Source organism: Oncorhynchus keta, chromosome 20, assembly GCF_023373465.1.
Source record: "Oncorhynchus keta strain PuntledgeMale-10-30-2019 chromosome 20, Oket_V2, whole genome shotgun sequence".
In the NCBI taxonomy this organism is placed as follows: domain Eukaryota; kingdom Metazoa; phylum Chordata; class Actinopteri; order Salmoniformes; family Salmonidae; genus Oncorhynchus; species Oncorhynchus keta.
In genome coordinates, this window is record NC_068440.1 from 46595309 (window position 1) to 46605802 (window position 10494).

Consider the following 10494-nt stretch of genomic DNA (forward strand, 5'->3'; position numbering starts at 1 on the left):
GTCTATAGGGTAGTAGTGCACTACTTTAGACCAGGGTCTATAGGGTAGTAGTGCACTACTTTAGACCAGGGTCTATAGGGTAGTAGTGCACTACTTTAGACCAGGGTCTATAGGGCTGTAGTGCACTACTTCCCCTAGACCAGGGTCTATAGGGTAGTAGTGCACTACTTTAGACCAGGATCTATAGGGTAGTAGTGCACTACTTTAGACCAGGGTCTATAGGGTAGTAGTGCACTACTTTAGACCAGGATCTATAGGGTAGTAGTGCACTACTTTAGACCAGGGTCTATAGGGTAGTAGTGCACTACTGTAGACCAGGATCTATAGGGTAGTAGTGCACTACTTTAGACCAGGGCCTATAGGGTAGTAGTGCACTACTTTAGACCAGGGTCTATAGGGTAGTAGTGCACTACTTTAGACCAGGGTCTATAGGGCTGTAGTGCACTACTTTAGACCACAACCCATTGGGGAATAGGGAGTCATTTAGGAAGCATTCCACTGTCTCAGTGTGGGTTCAGACAGGGTCATACACGTAAGGACAATTACATAACTATCTTTTTGTTTCTTGCAATGCCACACACACACACACTACACACACACACACACACACACCACACACACACACACACACACACACACACACACACACACACACACACACACACACACACACACACACACACACACACACACACACACACACACACACACACACACACAGCTGATGTAAATCGTTTGTTGACTCATGGAACGACCGAAGTAACAAAGGTATGAGAGAGAGCTAGCGAGCTCAACCAATAGGACAGACACAGATATACCGTAAGAGCTACGTGTGAACAATCAGCACATCCTTCCATGCAGACTGACAGATTTGTACCTTGTCAGCTGGGGGGTTTGAACTTTCAACCTTGCGGCTGCTAGTCTAACACTCTAACCACTAGGCTACCCTATATGGGCCCTGACATGTCCTAGAGCCTGGTCTAATTATTTAAACATATTGGGCTCTGGTCTTTACTAATCTCAGCAGAATAGTGAGCTGTGTGAGATAGGATATAAGAATTGAAAATAGTGAAGAAAGAGTATTGTGAAACACCCCATGCTAACTGATCTGTGTGGGTTGGAGGCAGCTAATGAAGAGTATTGGGAAACACCCCATGCTAACTGATCTGTGTGGGTTGGAGGCAGCTAATGAAGAGTATTGGGAAACACCCCATGCTAACTGATCTGTGTGGGTTGGAGGCAGCTAATGAAGAGTATTGGGAAACACCCCATGCTAACTGATCTGTGTGGGTTGGAGGCAGCTAATGAAGAGTATTGGGAAACACCCCATGCTAACTGATCTGTGTGGGTTGGAGGCAGCTAATGAAGAGTATTGGGAAACACCCCATGCTAACTGATCTGTGGGGTTGGAGGCAGCTAATGAAGAGTATTGGGAAACACCCCATGCTAACTGATCTGTGTGGGTTGGAGGCAGCTAATGAAGAGTTTTGGAAAACACCCCATGCTAACTGATCTGTGTGGGTTGGAGGCAGCTAATGAAGAGTATTGGGAAACACCCCATGCTAACTGATCTGTGTGGGTTGGAGGCAGCTAATGAAGAGTATTGGGAAACACCCCATGCTAACTGATCTGTGTGGGTTGGAGGCAGCTAATGAAGAGTATTGGGAAACACCCCATGCGAACTGATCTGTGTGGGTTGGAGGCAGCTAATGAAGAGTATTGGGAAACACCCCATGCTAACTGATCTGTGTGGGTTGGAGGCAGCTAATGAAGAGTATTGGGAAACACCCCATGCGAACTGATCTGTGTGGGTTGGAGGCAGCTAATGAAGAGTATTGGGAAACACCCCATGCTAACTGATCTGTGTGGGTTGGAGGCAGCTAATGAAGAGTATTGGGAAACACCCCATGCTAACTGATCTGTGTGGGTTGGAGGCAGCTAATGAAGAGTATTGGGAAACACCCCATGCTAACTGATCTGTGTGGGTTGGAGGCAGCTAATGAAGAGTATTGGGAAACACCCCATGCTAACTGATCTGTGGGGTTGGAGGCAGCTAATGAAGAGTATTGGGAAACACCCCATGCTAACTGATCTGTGTGGGTTGGAGGCAGCTAATGAAGAGTATTGGGAAACACCCCATGCGAACTGATCTGTGTGGGTTGGAGGCAGCTAATGAAGAGTATTGGGAAACACCCCATGCTAACTGATCTGTGTGGGTTGGAGGCAGCTAATGAAGAGTATTGGGAAACACCCCATGCTAACTGATCTGTGTGGGTTGGAGGTCAGTTTGTGTTTGTCATTAATTCCACAGCATTATCTGATGAGGATATGCCCTCCAATATGCCTGATGAGGAAGTCAGGTATATTGGAGGGGTGTCTGTCCCATTATCTGATGAGGAAGTCAGGTATATTGGAGGGGTGTCCCATTATCTGATGAGGAAGTCATGCATATTGGAGGGCTGGCTGTTCCATTATCTGATGAGGAAGTCAGGTATATTGGAGGGGTGTCCCATTATCTGATGAGGAAGTCAGGTATATTGGAGGGGTGTCCCATTATCTGATGAGGAAGTCAGGTATATTGGAGGGGTGTCCCATTATCTGATGAGGAAGTCAGGTATATTGGAGGGCTGGCTGTTCCAGTATCTGATGAGGAAGTCATGCATATTGGAGGGGTGTCCCATTATCTGATGAGGAAGTCAGGTATATTGGAGGGTGTCTGTCCCATTATCTGATGAGGTAGTCAGGTATATTGGAGGGGTGTCTGTCCCATTATCTGATGAGGAAGTCAGGTATATTGGAGGGGTGTCCCATTATCTGATGAGGAAGTCAGGTATATTGGAGGGGTGTCCCATTATCTGATGAGGAAGTCAGGTATATTGGAGGGGTGTCTGTTCCATTATCTGATGAGGAAGTCAGGTATATTGGAGGGGTGTCCCATTATCTGATGAGGAAGTCAGGTATATTGGAGGGGTGTCCCATTATCTGATGAGGAAGTCAGGTATATTGGAGGGGTGTCCCATTATCTGATGAGGAAGTCAGGTATATTGGAGGGGTGTCTGTTCCATTATCTGGTGAGGAAGTCAGGTATATTGGAGGGGTGTCTGTCCCATTATCTGATGAGGAAGTCAGGTATATTGGAGGGGTGTCTGTCCCATTATCTGATGAGGAAGTCAGGTATATTGGAGGGGTGTCTGTCCCATTATCTGATGAGGAAGTCATGCATATTGGAGGGGTGTCTGTCCCATTATCTGATGAGGATGTCAGGTATATTGGAGGGGTGTCCCATTATCTGATGAGGAAGTCAGGTATATTGAGGGGTGTCTGTCCCATTATCTGATGAGGAAGTCAGGTATATTGGAGGGGTGTCTGTCCCATTATCTGATGAGGAAGTCAGGCATATTGGAGGGGTGTCTGTTCCATTATCTGATGAGGAAGTCAGGTATATTGGAGGGGTGTCCCATTATCTGGATGAGGAAGTCATGCATATTGGAGGGCTGGCTGTTCCATTATCTGATGAGGAAGTCAGGTATATTGGAGGGGTGTCCCATTATCTGATGAGGAAGTCAGGTATATTGGAGGGGTGTCCCATTATCTGATGAGGAAGTCAGGTATATTGGAGGGGTGTCCCATTATCTGATGAGGAAGTCAGGTATATTGAGGGCTGGCTGTTCCATTATCTGATGAGGAAGTCATGCATATTGGAGGGGTGTCCCATTATCTGATGAGGAAGTCAGGTATATTGGAGGGGTGTCCCATTATCTGATGAGGAAGTCAGGTATATTGGAGGGGTGTCCCATTATCTGATGAGGTAGTCAGGTATATTGGAGGGGTGTCTGTCCCATTATCTGATGAGGAAGTCAGGTATATTGGAGGGGTGTCCCATTATCTGATGAGGAAGTCAGGTATATTGGAGGGGTGTCCCATTATCTGATGAGGAAGTCAGGTATATTGGAGGGGTGTCTGTTCCATTATCTGATGAGGAAGTCAGGTATATTGGAGGGGTGTCCCATTATCTGATGAGGAAGTCAGGTATATTGGAGGGGTGTCCCATTATCTGATGAGGAAGTCAGGTATATTGGAGGGGTGTCCCATTATCTGATGAGGAAGTCAGGTATATTGGAGGGGTGTCTGTCCCATTATCTGATGAGGAAGTCAGGTATATTGGAGGGTGTCTGTCCCATTATCTGATGAGGAAGTCAGGTATATTGAGGGGTGTCTGTCCCATTATCTGATGAGGAAGTCAGGTATATTGGAGGGGTGTCTGTCCCATTATCTGATGAGGAAGTCAGGTATATTGGAGGGGTGTCTGTCCCATTATCTGATGAGGAAGTCAGGTATATTGGAGGGGTGTCTGTCCCATTATCTGATGAGGAAGTCATGCATATTGGAGGGGTGTCTGTCCCATTATCTGATGAGGAAGTCAGGTATATTGGAGGGGTGTTCCATTATCTGATGAGGAAGTCAGGTATATTGAGGGGTGTCTGTCCCATTATCTGATGAGGAAGTCAGGTATATTGGAGGGTGTCTGTCCCATTATCTGATGAGGAAGTCAGGCATATTGGAGGGGTGTCCCATTATCTGATGAGGAAGTCAGGTATATTGGAGGGGTGTCCCATTATCTGATGAGGAAGTCATGCATATTGAGGGCTGGCTGTTCCATTATCTGATGAGGAAGTCAGGTATATTGGAGGGGTGTCCCATTATCTGATGAGGAAGTCAGGTATATTGGAGGGGTGTCCCATTATCTGATGAGGAAGTCAGGTCATTGGAGGGCTGGCTGTTCCATTATCTGATGAGGAAGTCATATATTGGAGGGTGTCCCATTATCTGATGAGGAAGTCAGGTATATTGGAGGGGTGTCCCATTATCTGATGAGGTAGTCAGGTATATTGGAGGGGTGTCTGTCCCATTATCTGATGAGGAAGTCAGGTATATTGGAGGGGTGTCCCATTATCTGATGAGGAAGTCAGGTATATTGGAGGGGTGTCCCATTATCTGATGAGGAAGTCAGGTATATTGGAGGGTGTCTGTTCCATTATCTGATGAGGAAGTCAGGCATATTGGAGGGGTGTCTGTTCCATTATCTGATGAGGAAGTCAGGTATATTGGAGGGGTGTTTATTCCATTATCTGATGAGGTAGTCAGGCATATTGGAGGAGTGGCTGTTCCATTAGTCAGTTTAATGACGATCAGAACTCAGTTAAATACCTAACATGTAAATGGAATCATGACACACACATAGCTGACATTCTCCCACTAGATTCAGTCTGATTAACCCTTTGTGAATCATAGCTGACATTCTCCCACTAGAGACAGTCTGATTAACCCTTTGTGAATCATAGCTGACATTCTCCCACTAGATTCAGTCTGATTAACCCTTTGTGAATCATAGCCGACATTCTCCCACTAGATTCAGTCTGATTAACCCTTTGAATCATAGCTGACATTCTCCCACTAGAGACAGTCTGATTAACCCTTTGAATCATAGCCGACATTCTCCCACTAGATTCAGTTTAATTAACCCTTTGTGAATCATAGCCGACATTCTCCCACTAGAGACAGTCTGATTAACCATTTGAGAGTCACAGCTCATTCTCCACTAGCTTCAGTTTAATGAACCATTTGAGAGTCACAGCTAACATTCTCCACTAGCTTCAGTTTAATTAACCATTTGAGAGTCACAGCTAACATTCTCCACTAGCTTCAGTTTAATGAACCATTTGAGAGTCACAGCTAACATTCTCCACTAGCTTCAGTTTAATGAACCATTTGAGAGTCAATCAGCTGCTTCAGTTTAATGAACCATTTGAGAGTCACAGCTAACATTCTCCACTAGCTTCAGTTTAATTAACCATTTGAGAGTCACAGCTAACATTCTCCACTAGCTTCAGTTTAATTAACCATTTGAGAGTCACAGCTAACATTCTCCACTACATTCAGTCTAATTAACCATTTGAGAGTCACAGCTAACATTCTCCACTAGCTTCAGTTTAATTAACCATTTGAGAGTCACAGCTAAGGGGGGGAGTACTGTAACATTGTCTACACAACCTGTTGAGTTTAAAAGCAAGTGTAACTGCATTGAATTATATAGTTAAGTTACAATGCTTGTGAAGACGATGTTTGGAGGATATATTGGCAATGTGTCAGCTGCGAGGCAATATCACTTTTATAGAACGGGTTACCAATAACGATTGACACATTTTCCTTAAAATTATGAATTTATTCATACAATTTCATCCTTCCACAAGTTCCGAAAACAAATCTTAGGTTGGTTCATTATATTGGTTCGGTTGCTAGAGATGCAGCATTTTTGTTCTGTATCTATGGACACAACCCAGTCGTTCGTTCTAAATGTTCCATTGGCATACTGGCTGACAATGTTTTAATCCCTTGCTTGCGAGCTAGCCAACTACGGCTAACTTACTGTCACGTCAAAAAGTGCAACCAGAATAACAACAAAGTAGATCCATTTGCATTTTGTCACGGTCGTCCTCCACTTCATCTGAAGAGGAGAGGCGAGAAGGATCGGAGGACAAAATGCGGCTGTGTTCATGATGAATATTTAATTAAAGAAAGTACTGAACACTGAATACAAAAACAATAAACGACTGTGAAGCTAGAAATGAGACCTGTTCTGACACAAGCAACTAGCACAGACAATCACCCACAAACAAACAGTGCACCCAGGCTACCTAAGTATGATTCTCAATCAGAGACAACTAATGACACCTGTCTCTGATTGAGAACCATACCAGGCCGAAACATACAAATCCCCAAATCATAGAAAAACAAACATAGACTGTCCACCCCAACTCACGCCCCTGACCATACTAAATAAATACAAAACAAAGGAAATAAAGGTCAGAATGTGACACATTTGTTTAAGCTGTTTTCTAGTGATTTTCATTTGAATACATCTATAATAATGAGCTAATGAGGTGTGATTTCACCCGGCGTAGAAAATGTGCTCTCTCGTCAGGACACTGTTGTTCAGCTAGCCAACAACACAGCTACAGTAACACAATCACTTCAAACTGAAGCTGGAAAGACTGCCAGCTAGCTAACAATTCGTTTCATTTACCATTTTTCAATTGACATTTCTTAGTATATGTCCATAAAAACGATGCCTGCTGATTCATGATTTCGACTGGCTGAGAAAAGATGCCTGCCTGTCTGCCTCGTCTCGACTCAATCATTACTATTGGGACAGTTGGAGAACGAATTTGCAAAATGTCAGAGAGACAGACAGCAAGGTTTACACAAATCTCCAAAAACTAAATGTTAGTCTAAAAGAAATGTGAGATAATGTCTAGATGCTTTTTATAGTGGTGTTTATAAATTGCCAGGCTGGGCTGATGAGACAGTGGATTGATAAATTGCCTGGCTGGGCTGATGAGACAGTGGATTGATAAATTGCCTGGCTGGGCTGATGAGACAGTGGATTGAAACATTTCCTGGCTGGGCTGATGAGACAGTGGATTGATAAATTGCCTGGCTGGGCTGATGAGACAGTGGATTGATAAATTGCCTGGCTGGGCTGATGAGACAGTGGATTGAGCAGTCAGATGTCTATTCCGGTGTCTATTCCACAAGCCGGTGGTAACTTGTGGAAAAGACACCGGCTTGAATGCAGTTTTAACCAATCAGCATTCAGCATTACACAATGGTACTAGATGTTTGTGCATAACTGTAATGAATTATATATATGCAGTTGAAGTCGGAAGATAACATACACTTAGGTTGGAGTCATTTAAACTAGTTTTTCAACCACTCCACTTGGCTAACCAACATACAGGGGTGTACCCACTGGTCACCTGGCCACTTGGCTAACCAACATACAGGGGTGCACCCACTGGTCACCTGGCCACTTGGCTAACCAACATACAGGGGTGCGCCCACTGGTCACCTGGCCACTTGGCTAACCAACATACAGGGGGTGCGCCCACTGGTCACCTGGCCACTTGGCTAACCAACATAGTGGTCCGCCCAGGTCTTACCTAGTGTGAATAGACAGAGTACATACTGTGTGTATACAGTTGAAGTCGGAAGTTTACATACACTTAGGTTGGAGTCATTAAAACTCGTTTTTCAACCACTCCACAAATGTTCTTGTTAACAAACTATAGTTTTTTGGCAAGTCGGTTAGGACAGCTACTTTGTGCATGACACAAGTAATTTTTCCAACAATTGTTTACAAACAGATTATTTCACTTATAATTCACTGTATCACAATTCAAGTGGGTCAGAAGTTTACATACACTAAGTTGAATATGCCTTTAAACAGCTTGGAAAATACCAGAAAATGATGTCATGGCTTTAGAAGCATCTGATAGGCCAATTGACATAATTTTAGTCAGTTGGAGGTGTACCTGTGGATGTATCTCAAGGCCTACCTTCAAACTCAGTGCCTCTTTTCTTGACATCATGGGAAAATCAAAAGAAATCAGCCAAGAAGAATTGTAGACCTCCACAAGTCTGGTTCATCCTTGGGAGCAATTTCCAAATGCCTCAAGGTACCACGTGTGTCTCTACAAACAATAGTACACAAAGTATAAACAACTTGGGACCACGCAGCCATCATACCACTCAGGAAGGAGACGTGTTCTGTCTCCTAGAGATGAATGTACTTTGGTGCGAAAAGTGCGAATCAATCCCAGAACAACAGCAAAGGACCTTGTGAAGATGCTGGAGGAAACAGGTGCAAAAGTATCTATATCCACAGTAAAACTAATCCTATTTTTACATAACCTGAAAGGCCGCTCAGCAAGGACCACTGCTCCAAAACCGCCATAAAAAAGCCAGACTACTGCACAAAAGATTGTACTTTTTGGAGAAATGTCCTCTGGTCTGATGAAACAAAAATATAACTGTTTAGTCATTATGTTTGGAGGAAAAAAGGGGAGGCTTGCAAGCCAAAGAACACCATCCCAACCGTGAATCACGGGAGTGGCAGCATCATGTTGTGGGGTGCTTTGCTGCAGGAGGGGACTGGTGCCCTCACAAAATAGATGGCATCATGAGGGGAGAAAATGATGTGGATATATTGAAGCAACATATCAAGACATCAGTCAGAAAGTTAAAGCTTGGACGCAAATGGGTCTTCCAAATGAACAATGACCCCAACATACTTCCAAAGTTGTGGAAAAATGGCTTAAGGACAACAAAGTCAAGGTATTGGAGCGGCCATCACAAAGCCCTGTCCTCAATCTTATAGAAAATGTGCTGGCAGAACTGAAAAAGCGTATTGCGAGCAAGGAGGCCTACAAACCTGATTCAGTTACACGAGCTCTGTCAGGAGGAATGGACCAAAATTCACCCAACTTATTGTAGGAAGCTTGTGGAAGGCTACCCAAAATGTTTGACCCAAGTCCCATGCTATCAAATACTAACTGAGTGGATGTGAACTCCTGACCCACTGGGAATGTGATGAAAGAAATAAAAGCTGAAATAAATAATTCTCTCTACTATTATTCTGACATTTCACATTCTTAAAATAAAGTTGTGATCCTATCTGACCTAAGACAGGGAATTTTTACTAGGATTAAATGTCAGGAATTGTGAAAAACTGAGTTTAAATGTATTTGGCTAAGGTAAACCTCCGACTTCAACTGTATATATACATATTATTTTATTTCACCTTTATTTAACCAGGTAGGCCAGTTGACAACAAGTTCTCATTTACAACTGCGACCTTACCAAGATAAAGCAAAGTAGTGCGACAAAAACAACACAGAATTACACATGGAATAAACAAACCATACAGTCAATAACACAATAGAAAAAATATATACAGTGTGTGCAAATGAGGTAAGATTAGGGAGTTAATATCTTAAGCGGTTTCAATGGGAACTGTGTTGAGTACATACCAGCCTCAGATTTCTCACTTCCTGTTTTTACTTCTCCTCAGGTTTTTGCCTGCCATTTGAGTTCTGTTATACTCACAGACATCATTCAAACAGTTTTAGAAACTTCAGAGTGTTTTCTATACAATACTAATAATAACATGCATATATTAGCAAATGAGACTGAGGAGCAGGCCGTTTACTTTGGGAACCTTATTCATCCAAGCTACTCAATACTGAAATAGTGCCCCCCAGTCATAAGAAGTTTTAACACAGTGTCCAAGGAAGGGCCAGATGTATACACAATGGTGGCGTCTGCGTAGTGGTGGATCAGAGAATCACCAGTAGCTAGAGCAACATCATTGATATATACAGAGAAAAGGTGCGGTCCGAGAATTGAACCCTGTAGCACCCCCATAGAGACTGCCAGAATTCCGGACATCAGGCCGATTTGACACACTGAACTCTGTCTGAGAAGTCGTTGGTGACCAGGCGAGGCACTCATTTGAGAAACCAAGGCTATTGAGTCTGCCGATAAGAATGCGGTAATTGACAGAGTCGAAAGACTTGGCCAGGTCGATGAAGATGGCTGCACAGTACTGTCTTTTCTCGATGGTAGCTATGATATCGGTTAGGACCTTGAGCGTGG